Raw genomic sequence first — 17500 nt, 5'->3', positions numbered from 1 at the left:
AATAAGTATTACATAGCCCAGGGTTCATCATGAAATTGATCCGACACAACATTTACTTTTCTGATTAGTAAGATAATTTTATCTTAATCATTTTAAACAACGAGACTGCTGAGGCTATTTACGATGCACCCCCCACCCCGTCTGGTGTAATTTATTTCTTCCATCTTTTGGTTTTGTGCCTATTAGCGTATATTGAAAACTATGACATCAATGTTGACAGCGTACATTAGACAAAAAAAGGAAAATGGCATTTGTTTTGTATCAAGAGACAATGGATAAACTCTGTAGGATTGCCTGTGCGTGTAATCGTGAAGCAAGTGTTGCGCAATTCCCAAACACACCTTTTTTGATTCGGCACTGCCTGATTCTGGAGACAAGAAGTCTTGGCGGACTAGAAACAATGTAGAGATAAGCAGAGAGCACATACAGCACTTGGTATTCTCAAATGTTAACTCATTTTAGTAGTGATCAGGCTCGACGGTGCTTAACTTTGGTGATCAAACGGGAACCAGTTTGTCAGCGTAATTATGCCATATGCGCATGAAAAAGTAGATGTAATATTTGAAAGATTCTCCAATATATGTAAAGAATTCAGATCTTTTAAGAAAATGAATTAATTATTTTCTTATTCCTCAAAAAAGGGACAATAGCGCCGATGAGTTAAGAGTAGATATTTTAGAAATATCGGATGAAATATTTAGCTGTTGTGTTGATGTTTTTTTGACGGACAATTATTCGTGTATTTTTTTTATTTTCAAGAGTTTAATTGTAAGTATAGTTTAACTGGGAGATGACCATCAAAGAGGATTAAAAAATAAATAAACAAAAAAAAAACACTACTACTACTACTACTACTACTACTAATAATAATAATAATAATAATAATAACAGAAGATGGAAAAACTGCGGAGTTGAAGCACTTACCACACCTTCACTGGACAGGTGCGGAGGAGACTGGGACGTTGGGGAGGCTCATTGCCAGCCAAATTCTAGTGAAGACCAACAATCATTGTCAGAGAGAAGTCAACGGCAATCGGCTGTTGTGAGAACGCACATTTATTTACAAAAATGATCGAAAGAGATAATGATTATTGGAAAACTTGGGAAACTTGTTGTCACCTAGACTCCAGGGAACACCACTGGTCTTTATCAGTGAGCTATCTCTGATGAGGATTTGTGTGAGAACTAGTAAAGGGAATGATAATAATAATAATAATAATAATAATAATAATAATAATAATAATAATAATAATATTTTCTTTCTATTTTATTAGATATGTACAATCGTCTACTGCAACCCCGAGGCACACAGCTACCCGGGCGTGCGATATCTTGCCTGCCGCTGCAACATGGATCAGAGGTAAGAATTGTTTCGTAAAAAATACATCTCGATTTCCCCACGAAGTTGTTTTCATACTCTTACTCGCCCACAGTAAGGCATATTGCCATTAGAAAACAAACGGCTACTATGATATATGCCAGATTTATCGATGGCAACCTTTGTCGGGATCTGGGCGGGATGTGTGTGTGTGTGTGTGTGTGTGTGTGTGTGTGTGTGTGTGTGTGTGTGTGTGTGTGTTGGACGGACAGAAAGTTTCTGCGGAATATTAAAATTTTGATTTCAAATGATATATTTTCAAATAAGTTTTCGTTATATCTTTACTTTATATATAATTTTAAAGAGCGTTTTTCGTTCTGTCTAATCGTTTAAATTACAATCACTTTGAAACAATTATGTCTTATTTTTTAGAACGTCGAATTCACGATCGAAAAAAAGAAAATTCGCACAGTTTTCTTAATTCAAGCTAGGCCGAAAAGCTGCTAAAACAGCTCGCGATATCCATGAGGCGTTTGGCCGAAGAAACCAAAGAAATTTCGTTGTCGAGACTTGAGTCTTGAAGACGATGAGCGTAGTGGTCGGCCAACGGATGTTGACAACGATAAATTAAAAGCCTTAGTAAAAGCCATTCAACGTACAACTGTTCGAAAACTTGCTTCTAAATTACACGGCGATTTTTAACTAGTTAAGAGAGATTGGAATGACAAAAAACTTGATAAAGGGGTGCATCGCGAATTGAACACCAACCAAAATAAAACGCCGTTATTAACTGCCATTTTCCCTTATTTTACGCAGCAAGAACGACTCGTTTCTCGAACGGGTTGTGACTTGCGAGGAAAAATAAGTTCATTACGACAACCGGCGACACTCAGATCAGTGATTCGATACCGATGAAGCTCCAGCACACTCCTCAAAGCCAGAATTGTACCAAAAGAAGGTCATGCTGACTGTATTGTGGTCTGCGACCGGTCTCATCTATTACAGTTCGTTTTTAAGCAAACGAAACCATTACTGAAAAGTACTGTCAACAAATGGATTAAATGCATCAGAAACTTCGATAACAACACCTAGCATTAGTAAACAGAAAAGAAATAATTCTCCTCCACGACAATACCCAACCACACGTTGATACACTAACCCGCAGATGTTGAACAAATTGAGCTACGAAACTCAGCCTCATCCACCATACTCTCCAGATCTCTTGCCTACTGACTATTACTTTTTCACGCATCTCGACAACTTTTTGCGTGAGAAGTGCTTAAAAAACATAAGCGATATCAAAAACACCTTTAGCTACTTAATCGCCACCAGAACGCAAGCTTTTTACTTTACTGGCAGAAATACACTTGTTTTGCGTTGGCAAAAGTGTGTTGATTTTGATGGTGCTTATTTCGATCAATAAATTTTTGTTTGAGCAGATATATGTTCATTTGAATTTATCAGTTAAAATCCGCAAGAACTTTCTTGTGAACATTATATAAATATATATATATATATATATATATATATATATATATATATATATATATATATATATAACTGCGTGTGTATGTATGTGTGTGTGTAAAGTGTGTGTGTGTGTTTGTGTGTGAGAAATAAAGAGGCCGAGAAAATTAGGAAAAGACAAATTTCAGTGTATCTTTACAGGCAATAGAAATTATCGGTAAACTTATCTTCCTCATTTTGTTAAGAGAATCACGATTTTGATGCATATCTTTAATATTCCAGGATAATGCTTCATAAAACATTTTTTAAAAAACCCACCAAAATATAAAGGAAAACTAAAAACGAAATCTAGAAAACACGTTTTTCTATCGACTTTTCCACACCATATGTTTTTTTTAATATAACCATACGTAAATTTATTCTAAAACTGCCCTGTCTATTACTTAATACTCTAAATTTATAAATTAATATTCATTGAGCTTGGACACTAAAATGTTAACTACAAGAAATAAATATTCAAATGTGGTAGAATTAAGGAGACTGCATGTTTAGTTATGAAATATTTCAGATATGGACTATGGTTTGTATAATTACAAATTTGTAAGGATTTCGGCGAATAAAAAGCGTAGGTATCAGAATTGTGTATGTAAAATAATTAATTGAGAAGAACAAGAAATGAAAACCATTGAGAACTCGTCAAGGGTCAACTTGGTGATGCAGAGTTTAAGATTGATAATATGTGTGCATATAATAGAAAATGGTATGACGTAACATGACTCAAACAATGGATGTGATAGAGAGCAAAAGAGTCTGCAAGCAGTATATGGACGTTTACAATGATAGGGGCTGACAAAATATAATTAATTAGTGATTTTAATCATTATCTCTATGTCTCCTTACACTAGTCAGTAATGCAGAACAAAGATCAAATTGGATGGATTTTCGCTGTCTTTCATCAGTTTCATACAAGTTGGAGCTTTTGATAAAGTTTTTTTATACGCTTAATGTTTCTTCACGCTTGGACATAAAAGAGTCTTTCCAAAAGTAAAACCTCTAATTCACAAAATGCTCAAAATGCAATAGTTAATACAAAGGAAATCTTTTTAGTGTGTTTCCAACGGCGTGTTTCCGTTATTGAACCTGTAAAAAATTAGAACAGTAGACGGTTTATATATTTGAATACAGATTAACAAACACTAACACAGCAGAAGATGATTTCGGCCTTAGCACGTCTCTTTTAGGTCTGAAACTTTAAAATACGATACTTTATTCCCTCTCATATTACAAATGAAAGGAATTGAAATGCGTATATACTGGGTTGAGTCTAGTGGATGTTCTTAAATAGAAAACAATACCGAAATTTATAATCTCTACGTGGAAAATGATCTACAGCTATTTCGTCAGTATGTAAATCTGTACGGCTAATCCTTTTTTTTTTGGTTTTCAGTAACATAAGAGCTCGTTAATTATCTGCCTTGTTATGTATAAATATTTATGCCCCGATACTTCCATATTCTGTTATTTGACTCGTCATATGATATTAAGATTTTGTCCTAAGTCCCAAGAGTTTACAACATACGCACACGCACGAATACCACCCATATATACATATATATATATATATATATATATACTTTTATGCACGTAATAATAATAATAATAATATATATATATAAATATATATATATATATATATATATATATATATACTAGCGGTGGGGACGGCTTTGCCCGGGTGTAAAATTGTTGTATAATAAGGGGACAGGCTGTGAAGAAATCGGAGAGACAAGCCAAGAACGTGATGTGAGGGTCACATTTCAACCATGCCAACATGGAATGTTGGACACGAGCGTCACCTGAGCTAGTGACACACATAATTGTTTCAAGGCCAAACAAACAAAAGGAAATTGACCTACAATAGAAAACAACGGTTGTGGATTATTGGGACAATTATGCTTTGAATTAATCAACAAATATTCTATGACCAGATCGGAATGCAGCTGACATTCGCAGCTGGGGCTAGAGAAACGTGACCGATACCAATATAAACAAAGATGTTTTGGTTTTACAAAAAGAGTAGCGGCCGACGTGGTGAGAAACAAGTCTGTCCTCTGTCAACACCCCGCCACGCCACCTATCTCTCTCAACGCCTCTCTCCTCGCTAGTGGAGTCAGTGACAACCGACACAAAAGTGTAAAGAAAGATTGTTAAAATAAACTCGAATTCTTTTGTAAACAGTCGAGTCTTTTAGTTGTCATTCCAAATATACACTCGTCGGTAAACTTGGCCGGCGACCATTTTGTCCACGCAGTTATATAGACTGAGTGCACACAACTCAACAAAATAAGCTTAAATATGATATTTTAATCTTTTAATTTGTCCAGATTTCGTATATATTATTATACAGTTGTGATTTCAAAGCAAAAAAAATAAGTATTTAGGTGCCATCAACTAGAATCGAAATCGGAACTGTAGCAATCTAAGCTGGTGACGTTACCACTATACCAATGTGACACGCATATAAACCGATTAAGAATTGAAAATTAAAACTAAACTAAGATAAATGTACAAAATGTTTAGCGACTTTTTCAATCCTGACCAATTTTTAACCCCTTAAGAACGATTTTAATCGACTAAAAAACCATTAAAGAATGGCCCTTAAGAAATCCAATCATTTGAGGCCCCTAGCGCCGCTTTTACGCATTTAGTTTCGGTGGAGATAGAGTTTGAAAATATAGAGACAGACAGCCAGCCATAAATATATATATATATATATATATATATATATATATATATATATATATATATATAATATTTTAATACCTACAGAAACTAGTGTTTTATTCTTTCATGAATCATCAGAATAGAGAATCACGATTACCGCCGGTCGAGGGATCTGAAGCCGGTCACGAAGCCATGTGTGGCTCCATTAGCAAGGAACATACCCACTGGTCAGCATTCACCGTGGCGAGAATTCAGTTGAAATTAGCATTTAAAAAGCGGAAATATCATTCAAGTAGGTCGAGAATGATGATATGATTTTAGCATTACGATCTACGCACGTGTATGTGTGTGTATGTGTATGTGCGTTTTATATTGAACGTTTTTTCAATTATATCAAAAAGACTTAATCTCAAGTCCTTCGTTGGGAAACCTCTTTGCTTGTAAGTCAATTAATCTCTTGCAATAACTATATTATGTTGTTTCATCGAATTCATGCTAGTCTTAATACTTGAGAGATCATCAATTGTTTTATTATGAAAAACTGTTTCGAAAACAAAACAGCATATTATATCATTGCTCGCCAGCAGTGTTGATCAAACACCATCTCCCTTGAAAAATAAAAAAACGTTACGGATAGCTTTTTGCTCCAAATTAAATTTTCTGATCTATTCATGTTATTTAAAAAGGTCTGCTCTACATGTATCATTCTCCTTTGCACCCCCCACACACACACTAAGGATTAAAAGCATTTGTTATTGACAAAACTGCTGTTGTTTTGTTTTTTTTGTTTTGTTTTTTGCATGGTTCGGATGAATCCATTATAATTCTTATCACCCCCCACCTTTCCGTCATTTTATATTATTTTTAATATTTACATAATTATCTCCTTATAAATGTTTATATTTATTGTAGTTTATTTTAAAAGACATAATATATATATATATATATATATATATATATATATATATATACAGAGAGAGAGAGAGAGAGAGAGAGAGAGAGAAATAAAAAGTAACAAACCGAGTTATGTGTTCATTAACGTTTCGTCTTTAGTTCGAGGCTTCCTCTTGATGAATGAGATTAAGAAAACAAAAACACAAAAATACTATTTCCAGTATTTTTATCATTTTATATATATAGTTAACTGCTTCGCCATTTATTTATAGGGAACATCTTGTAATGTTCTTACAAAGATTAATTTCTAAACGATTTTATCGACTGATTGATATTATTTTTTTATTAATAACACTTAGATAAACATACATTTCTCACTTTTAGATTAAGGATTCCGTTTCCTGTCACAGTTTAATAACTCTTACTAAAGTTAATATATTTGTCGATTCATATCTCAAGCGTTATTTTTTTATTGGCTAATAGTCATAAAGTCGGCCAATCGCTACCTTTCTTTCAAATCACTGATAGTGAAAGAGACAAAAGAGTTTTCAGTAGACAAAATGTTGACGAGCAAGAAGGAAAGAAGGTAGAATAAAGATTAGGAAACGTGCCTGAATTACAAATACTGAAAAAAAATGGTTGGAGTTGTACGGCAAAGGTAAGCTTTACATTCAGATGTTCCAAATATTTTTATAAAAGCTGAAAAATATGAATCATTAAAAACATCAGATTTTGAACTAATAATTTACGTGATTAAAATAAAATAGGAGTTTATCGAACTCAGTAACGAATCAGTAATTCTAATATACTGTTAATAGTTAGAAAAAAACGAATAACTATGTGACTCTTTAAAGTTTTGAAGAAAACTCATCAAAATTTTAATTTCTTATGAAATGTTCACTTATTTTTTTATAAGCAATAAAATAAATTTGTAAACATAAAATTTTATAAAAGTCGTTTATTTAATTTTATTTCATACTACACTTGCCCAGAATGCCAAGCAAGAAAGAAAGGTGCGCGTTTTTTTTTAAAAGAAAATACACCTTTGTTATATATTGGTCGTAGAATTACATTCATCATCAAAAGATCTACCTAATTTGCATACTCTTTTAAACATTCATTTTAATTAATTCTCTATTAGTTTTTTTTCGTTTTTTTTCATGGGATGATCATCTTTAATTAACTATTATGTGTAATTATATTAATGCAGATATTTTACATGATTTATACTTGCGTAATATTTACGTAAAAGGGTTCATATAAACACAAACCCTTTTCTATATGTATTTATGTCTGCGTAAATATATTTGTTTTTAAAAAAATTCTACTAAACTATCTGTCTGTTTTTGTCTACAGACATAAAACTTAATATATAGGGTATTCGAGCCTATGTGAAACTTTAAATTTGGGTTTTGGCCGGGGAACATCGGTATAAAAATGTCAAAATTAAAAATACTGAATTTAGCAGGTGAAGGTCGAACGACGGCATTACGAATATGCATGCATGACGTAATAGCTATTGGTTCATGTTTTAATTTTTAGCATTATAAAAAGTAAATCGTAAGCTAAACGTTTTGGTTTCGATTTTCGGTGATGACGACCGAGTAATTTTTTTAACCTTTTAAATCATTACTATATATTGAGTCTAATATAATCTATAATATAAATCTCACCTGTCTGTTTAAATATATGTATGTATGTTTGTATGTTTGTATGTACGTATGTATGTATGTATGTATGTATGTCTCGCAAAAACTTTCGACGGAGGCAACGGATCCTGACAAGATCGGTATCATTTTGAAGCCAACGTCTCGGACGACAAATATCGAAAAATTGCCAAAAACATTAATTTCTTTACCCTCAACTGGGCACTTGTCTACAGGAAGGAGTCGGTTTTTTCGCCGATATTTTCGAAAGCCATCGCCTCTTTTCGATTGTCTAGCCTTAATTTAAACCTACGTCACTTTCGGCTTGGCGATGGCGCAAAAGCTAACGCGCCACGTTTTTGCCCCACGTTCTTTTCCTCCTACGCGGTACGGGTTCGAACCTGCTTGCCTACTATCACATTTTTTTTTTGCTCAACACACACCAGTAAGTACGTCTCTCTCTCTCTCTCTGACATATATATATGTATATATATATATATATATATATATATATATATATATATATATATATATATATATATACGTGTGTGTGTGTGTTTAGGTTTGATTGTTTTGTATTGAATGCCAAACTGAGTAATTTTGAGAAAAAATACCTTCAATTTTGTTTATATATTCAACTATTTATTCATAGTGTTTGACTTGGTTGTTTCATTTTACGGCATATTAACACTATTCTGGTTATTTAATGCTTAATCCAATAATTTTGGAAAGCGTTTTTTGTATTTCTATTTTTTGTATTTTTATTTTTTATTTTTTATTTCTTATTTTTTATTTTTGCTTTAAGTTTTAAATATGTCCACATGTTGTGTTGGTTGTTTTGCAGAGGAAAATTGTTGTTTTGTTTTGGACTTTTCAGAAAATGATTTCCTTCCTTTAACAATGCATGTTGCTACTTGGAAACGTAAGGGGTTACTATTTGGAGATAATGTCTAACAGGAAACTATGAGAGTTGAGCAGTTAAATGTCTGTTTACATTGAAACTTCTTTTATACAGTTAAGGAAGCAGGAAACACTGAGGGAATTCCAAAGTCTAGCAATCCCAACGAAAAATAGAAACTTTCCGGCATTTATGTATCACCAGTGAAAGGGGTGTGATTTTGCTAGTTTTCGTATTATTCGAGGTTATGTACGGCGAGTGGGCACACGGTTTATGAGTTAATCATTAAACATTCTATGAAAGTAGTTGTAAAACAAGCACATGGATGTTACATTGCGGCGATGAGACAGAGGTTGAAGCTTGGCCGACAGTTTAGTACGTATTAGATTTGAGACGCTTTTTTGGGACCATGGAGTGGGAAATTAGTGGCGGATGCACCAGCTCGGATATGATAACAATACATGCATGTGGGAATTGTGGCTTTCTAAAGACATATGATGCTATCCGGTGTGAGATTGAATCCCCTCTTGTGCAATTTACTCATGTGGCACTATGTTTTCATAGTACCACGGGCCGTCGTGGCCTCTCCTCACCCCCAGTACTGCCGGGAAGTGATTGGATCTCACGCGGAGCAATACAGAATAAAGGAAACACCAGTGGCCGACCTATAGGGTTAGACTAGCATGATAAAGGGAGTCCGCTTTCTTTGCAACAACCTAGGTAATGTTACCAATGTATTTGCTTCGATTCATGTTGTCTGTGAATTTTAGGCTGAGGAAAAATCGGTTCTCAGCTAAGGTGTTATTTGTCATGATAATCGTTGGTTGAATTCTTTTTTCTTCGTAATTTTAAAATAATAAAATTAAATGTGACCAATTACCCCCCATTCCATTCAAACTGAATGTCGTTTTCTATGGTTTATGCAGTTCCCGTTGGATATGAGTATACTCGTTTTTCCTTCCGATTATTACAGAGCTTGCTGTCATCAGCAGATATTTGAATAATTTTATAAGGAAGGTCATTAATGAATATCAGAAATAATAAAGTTTCAATGATTGAGCCTTGGCGTGAACCTGCATTAATATAATTTTGTTTAGACGTACGGCCATCGAAGACAGCTTCGAGTTTTTTCTTGTCGATGAAGATTTGATAATGTTCTATATTCTTCCTCAAAAAACATGGGATTTCATTTTCATAAGAAACTCTTCATGCACGACCTTGTGAAATGTTTGGATGTATCAAGGGCTACATCTCTAGATTTCGCTGCCTTATCCAACGCATGGTATATGCGGTCAGAGAGAACCCTTAAAATACTCGCAGTAGAATAATTGTTTGCAGGTGTGTGTGGAGCAAAAAAAAAAAAAATGGTAGTAGGCAGGCAAGCTCGAACCGGTACCGCGAAGGAGGAAAACACACTAACGTAATGTACGTAATGTACTTGCAATAACCCTTATCCCTGAGTGGCTTCCGGGCTTTGATAAGTGGTGATCACTGTGTAAAAAAAAACAAAAAAAAACGAACGTAAAAAAAAACCCATAAAAACGTGACGTCTTTACCGTTGCGTCCATCGCCAAGCCGGAAGTGGCGAAGGTTTAAATTTGTTAAAGAGAGAGAGAGAGAGAGATAGATAGATAGAGAGAGAGAGAGAGAGAGAGAGAGAGAGAGAGAGAGAGAGAGAGAGAGAGAGCAATAACATTAATGTTTGGTGCATTTTAGGTCATGAAACCAGATTCTTCAGACAGCTTGATCCGGCAACACAAGGTATAAAAGTGTAACTAGTTTCTTCATAAATGTCTTGGTCATGTAAGAGTTTGAAAAGTTTTTCTTTGTGTTTATTTTGTCGTTAATTGCGTTCTAACTTTAGTTTGCGGGCGAGATGATAATTTTCCTGTTGTTTTCTAGGTTTTATAGTCCGCTTAGATAGAACTGTGTCGATGGATTGGCTAGTTATAATGAGATAATTCCTTGAATAAAACACTTCATGAAATCAATGTCGCCAAGTTTGTAGTTTCGGGCAACTATGTTAGTTGGTGTTTTAGGGCGAATTCCTGTAGTAAATTTCAATCTAAAACTGAGGACTTCCACCTTAGTGTTGAAGAATTTTGTTAGATTTATCAGCAAAGATTTTGCTTTACGATGGGTAATCCCTTAAATGGGGTTTTATTTTGAGTATTTTGTGAATTTCTTGAAAAAAGGCATTCCAAATATAAACTACCTAAAAATGTATTATAATACACAAACATAAATTATATGTTAATTTTATCTACCCCGAAATTCCAAAATAGAAAATATTACTGGAAGAGACAAAATAAAATGATTAGGTTGGTGCAAAAACAATATCGTTTCCTCACATATGTTAATTTTATTTGTGATTTCTCAATTAATTCATTGATATATATATATATATATATATATATATATATATATATATATATATATATATATATATATATATACTAGCATGAGTGCCCAGCGTTGCCCGGGTGTTTGGAGGTGTATGCTGAGCAAAAGAAAAAAAACGGTCAATTTTTAAAACTTTGCCTTCTATTTTGACCCCTTAAAATTTATTGTTTTTGGCTCAAATCGAGTTATTAAGTTAGATCCATGTCCAAGGAACCTGTATCTAAAATTTCAAGTGTTTATACCCCAAATTGTCGGAGGAGTTTGGTAGCGTTCTCAAAGGTCAAATCGTTAAACTTTAACCCCATAACAGCCAAATTTCTGACCGAAAACCGATCACATCGATTTTCCCAAATCTCAGTACCCTGTATATCAAATTTTAAGTCGATAGACTAAAAATTGACAGAGTTATTGCGTAGAGAAATGTACTCAGATACACACACAGACACTTTCACTTTTATAGATAGATAGATAAATAGATTTGTTTAACAAAAATATATACGTATACATAAATGTATATGGAAACAATTTTGTGTTTACTGTAATGATTTTATGCAAATATTATGCAAGTATAAATCATGTAGAATATCTACATGAATATAATTACACGTAATAGTTAACTAAAGATGATCATCCCATTCGAAAACCGAAAAAACTAATAGGGAATTAATTAAAATGAATGTTTAAAAGAATATGCAAATTAGCTAGATCGTTTGCTAGTGAATGCGATTCCACAACCCATATATAACAAAATTGTATTTTCTTTTTAAATAAATAGAAAAGAGGATGTTTTATATGAATACCAATGCACACAAAAGAAAAACGATGCAATGGTGACTAGAGCCTGGAAGATGAAGACGGTCGCGGTCGGCTGACTGTGGTTGATAACGAATATTTGAAAGTCTTAATTGAAGCCAATTCTCGGAAAACCACACGAGGAGAAAGTTGTAGTTGAACTCGAGATCGACCACTCAACAATCGTTCGCCATGTAAAGAAAATAGAGAAGTAAAAAAAGTTGGATAATAGGTGTCGCATGAATTGAACGATACCCAAATAAATCGTCGTTTAAGATGTTTTCTACACTCTTTCAGCTCAACAAAAAACGACAAATTTCTTGAGCACATTGTGACGTGTGATAAGAAGTGGATCCTCTGCGACAACCGGTGACACCCGACACAGTGGTTGGGTGCCGGAGAAGCTTGACAACATTTCCAGAAGCTGAAATTATCCCCAAAGTTATGGTGATTGTTTAGTGGTCTGCGACCGGTCTCAACCATCACAGCTTCTTGAATCCGGACGAAACGATTATGGCAGAGATGTACTGCTGACAAATTGACGAAATGCACCAGAAACTCCAAATGTATTTGACCGTCAATATTAAGGGACCAATTCTCCTCCATGACAATGCTCGCCCGCATGTTTCTCAACTTACCCTGCAGAAGCTGAAAGAATTGGGCTACGAGAGTTTTCTCATCCGTCATATTCACCGGACTTTTCGCCCACCGATTATCACTTTTTCAAGAATTTCGACAACTTGCTGTGCAAAAATGCTTCAAAAGCCGAGATAATGCCGAATCGGCCTTCAATGACTTCATCGCTTTCGCGTTCAGAACTCCGGATTTCTATATAATGGGATAAATAAACTTGTCTCTCGTTCGCAACAATGTGTCGGTTCTAATGGTTTTTATTTCGATTAATAAATTTTATTATGAAAGGAGTTATGATCTTGTGAAGTTAAACGTCAAAAAACGATATTATTTTTGCACCAACATAATGGATCCGCCATCAAATTTAACATTGAAAAAGAATACAATAATTCCGTCTATTTTTTTGTATTCTGTTTACAAACAACAATAATGAATTAAATTATAAAGTCAATCTTAAAACAACAAAGAAGAACAATTATGTTCATCTTTTTTTGTTAAATTCTATTTTACCTCCAAACTCGAGGGCTATGCAACAGCATATACATTAAAAAAACACCATAAAAATACAATTAACTTAGTAGAACGACATTTTTTTCGTGCTTTTTAATTTATTTTCTCTTTCTTCCTTAATTCTATTTTTCTCTTTTTAATTTATACATGTATTGGATGTTTTTTTTATTTTATAATTTTTAATATTCTCTTTATTCCGTTGGGGAGATTTTACGACTTTATAATTATGCAAAGTACATGTATCATCTCCTAGCTCCGCTGGTATTCAACATGGCGTCTAACGAGTAAATGTTTTAAAACACTAATTATGAATTCCCTAACGGTGTGAGAAATTATTGTGTGTATATATATATATATATATATATATATATATATATATATATATATATATATATATATATATATATATATATATATATATATATTTCTGGACACGATTTTTAAACTGAAAGTCGAACGTATAGAAGCTACATGATATATAACTCAATATTTTTTAAATTTTACAATTTTTTTATATTCTCTAAACTTCATTAGTTTTTACGACCTGATAATTATGTAAAGTACATGTACCATCCCGTCACTAAATTAAAAATGGCGTCTAATCAGTAAGCACAACCGTATATGTTTTTGTTTAAAAACTCTAATTATGAATTCTCTAATGATGTGAACAATGTTATTGTATTTTTTCTCATACTAGCTTGGGGTAGGACCTGCTTTGTTCGGTCGTAACATACGCTTAAATATGATATTTGAATTTGTCCAGATTTCGTATACATTATCATCGAGTCGTGATTTCAAATGTAAAAAAAGTATTTGGGTGCCATCAGCTAAAATCGAAACCGAAAGCAAAACTGTAGCATTCAAAGCTGGTAGCGTTACCACTGTACCAACGTGACACGCGTATAAACTAATTAAAAATAAACTAAGATAGATATACAAAATGTATAACAATTTTTTTTTTCAATTTTGAACCCTTTTATACTCGTAAAACACTATTTTAATCGGCGAAAGACCTATAAAAGAATGGCCCATTTAAATTCCAATCATTTGAGGCCCCTAGCACCGCTCCGCGACTTGTAGTTTCTGAACGGATGGAGTTTAAACATATGGAGACAGACACACACACACGGACAAACAAACATAGTAAAGTTTTATAAATTAGATTTCTGGACATAATTTTTGGAATGAAAACCGAATGTATGAAAACTACAAAACACATAATTCTATATTTTGATTGCTTATGTGTTGATGAAGCGATTTGCCAAGTATTTGGACTTTTTGAACGGTGAATAAAGACACGATTGCCGAAATCTAAATTTTTACTGTTTATTTATATATGGTCTGGATGAATGGTAATTAGGAAGATTTCTCTATAAAAAGAGAAGAAAACGCTTGCGAGTATAATATCATAGCATTATAGTATCATAGCATTATAGTATCATAGTATCATAGTATCATAGTATCATAGCATTATAGTATCATATCATTATAGTATCATAGCGACGGAAAAAGAACAGATACTACATTAACCCTCCCTTAAAGGAGAATTTAACACATGGGAAAAACACCCAACCCTCTATAAAGTGGAGGGAAATCTTATTGCGAGCAATAATAGGATCGATACTATACTAGCCATTTCCATACAAAAATGCAATAATATATTAAACCGAATTTTTTATCAGTCATTTAAAAATTCCAAATCATCTACATAGTAATACGATAGCATGTGTGTTATTTTGTGTCTCATGTTTACACCTTTTTTCTATCGACTGACTGTCGTTTAATTGTTATGATTTTCCATTTCTTGTAATAAATGATTTTACCAAGAATTTTTCTTGAGTTTTGGTTTCAGTTTCGATTATTGCTGATAGTACTCAAATTATATATATATATATATATATATATATATATATATATATATATATATATATATATATTTCTTCAAGTTTGGGTTTCGGTTTCGATTAAAGCTGATGCACTAAAGTCATATGGATATATTTTTTTAATCTTTGAAATCACAACTATAATATATAAGAATTGATGGAAAATTGACTCTATAATAATATATACGAAATCTGCAAAAATTAAAATATCATATTTAAGCGTATTTTATGACCGGACTACGCTGGGAGTCCCAGTAAGTGTAGATAAATACTTTTACAGCTTTAACAAAAGAGCTACAATAATATCACGGCGTCTCCATTTACGTTGAACATCCACAGAATGCCAACATCAATATGTTTCATATGAAAAAGTCTGCCGTTGAATTGCAACAGGTCCGCTAGTAAAAACATCATTCAGTTAGTTCTTTGGCTTTTTGATTAAGATCAATCTGAAGTGCCTGTTCTCGGCATTACATTAATACGAGCCGTTTTATTATCGACGAAAATTATTGCTTAAAACATCATTGAATATGTAGGTTGTCCGGAAAGTCCTTGATTATATACTGTTATAAATTGAATTAAAAACAGAGGTTTTTAATGCTGCATTATTTGAAATCCATGATTTTTCCAGGCTTCCAATAAATTCACTTGTTCTTTGTTTAATTTCACTCTTATTTTTTGTGCCCCCATAAACACATATGTAATAACAATGTACGACACTCGTCTGCTTTCAATAAAATCCACAAATTATCTTCCTGTCATGCTTTCATTCCCTCTGTTTCACTTGTTACTTCTCTTTTCGCGACGGCAGTTAATTGGTAGCAACAGTACTCGCTGAGGCGACGTAGTTACTATGGAACCCAGTTAGAAAAAGAGTCGCCTATCTCCTTATATATTTTTACGATTTTGAAAACCAGAAAATTTATCATAACTTTTGTTTTACTAAACGAAAATTGAACATTTTTTACATATAGATGAGAAGATGATCTATAAAGTGTAATAATTGTTTGAAATTTGGCCGAAAAGTGAGTGAGCGGTGAAGGTTTCAAGCACTTCTAAATGAATAAAACTGCCACTTAACGATATATTCAAACATTACTGTGTTTGAATGAGAAAATGATACCGTGCTTGAATGATGCTTGAGTTATATATATATATATATATATATATATATATATATATATATATATATATATATATATATACTGTTATCACAATATATACATAATAGTAGATATATACGTTTTGGTCCACCTGACAATGAGGAGGAGGATCTGTAAATGCACCCTTGTCCGTTCGTCCGTTCGTAAAGTAAAACATTTATAGGCTTGTTAAGAGCTTACAGAAATCTGTATTTTTAAAGCACTAAAAACTATACAGGCAACATAAAAATTCAATGATTTTATAAGCAATAGTTTTGTCGATAATAAAGCGTCTAGTATTGCTTAAATAGCAAGAACAGGTACTCCATATATATATATATATATATATATATATATATATATATAAATATATATTTGTATATATATATGTATATATATACATATATATATACATATATATTTATATATGTATATACAGATCCACCTTTTTAGTTAGTTTTTACATTGTAATTAAATAGACACAAACACACTCGCATATATATATATATATATATATATATGTGTGTGTGTGTGTGTGGGTGTGTGTGTGTGTGTGTGTGTGTGTGTGTAATTAAAATGTAAAAACCAATCGAAAGGTGGATCTTATCATTGTGATTTTGACAGTAAAAGGTTACCGCTTTCTTCTTCCCTTTACGTTTTTCTTTTCTTTTTTTTTTATATTTCTTTGATTAGTAACTTATGCGCGCGTAATTATATGTCTAGATTTTTGATTTACTAAAAAAAGACACAAGTATGAAGGGAGATTACCATTAGGTTTTGTGTGTCTAAAAATATATTAGAGTGAGGCGGCTGGAAATAGACTTTAATTGCTCTCAGTTTGTTGAAAGTCAATTAGCAAAGAACATTTTTAATTATCTTACTTATTTATCGTATTTGATATATATTTTTAAATGTTACTTTTTATTTTATTTTAATTTATTTTTCTTCGTTCATATAATTATCTTAGCTGTTTATTTAATTATTTAAGTAATTATATATGCATATATATATGTGTGTGTGTGTTATTTGTTTTTGTTTTTACGATACGTCTTGAATTAATTCAATTATTTACGAAAGTGTATTTTTACCTAAATGCGAGTTGGGAATAATTTTTCCTTTAACCAATTTGATACCCCCACATGGGAGCGGCATATATATTGTTTTTAAAATATAATTATCCACAAACACAT

At 32.6% G+C, this 17500-nt stretch overlaps 1 protein-coding gene across 4 annotated transcripts in view; it reads left to right on the top strand.

Moving 5' to 3' along the window:
- LOC145252711 (uncharacterized) overlaps positions 1 to 17500 on the top strand; it is a 1486750-nt gene that overhangs the window by 441990 nt on the left and 1027260 nt on the right. For all 4 annotated transcript variants that reach the window (XM_080112543.1, XM_080112538.1, XM_080112540.1 and 1 more), the window contains one exon: positions 1275 to 1360. The gene's annotated coding sequence lies outside the window, so the exon portion shown is untranslated. The remainder of the gene's footprint in view (positions 1 to 1274; positions 1361 to 17500) is intronic.

This window comes from Euprymna scolopes, chromosome 29 (assembly GCF_053919585.1).
Source record: "Euprymna scolopes isolate OS-2025 chromosome 29, ASM5391958v1, whole genome shotgun sequence".
In the NCBI taxonomy this organism is placed as follows: domain Eukaryota; kingdom Metazoa; phylum Mollusca; class Cephalopoda; order Sepiida; family Sepiolidae; genus Euprymna; species Euprymna scolopes.
This window is presented reverse-complemented; position numbering and strand designations above follow the sequence as displayed.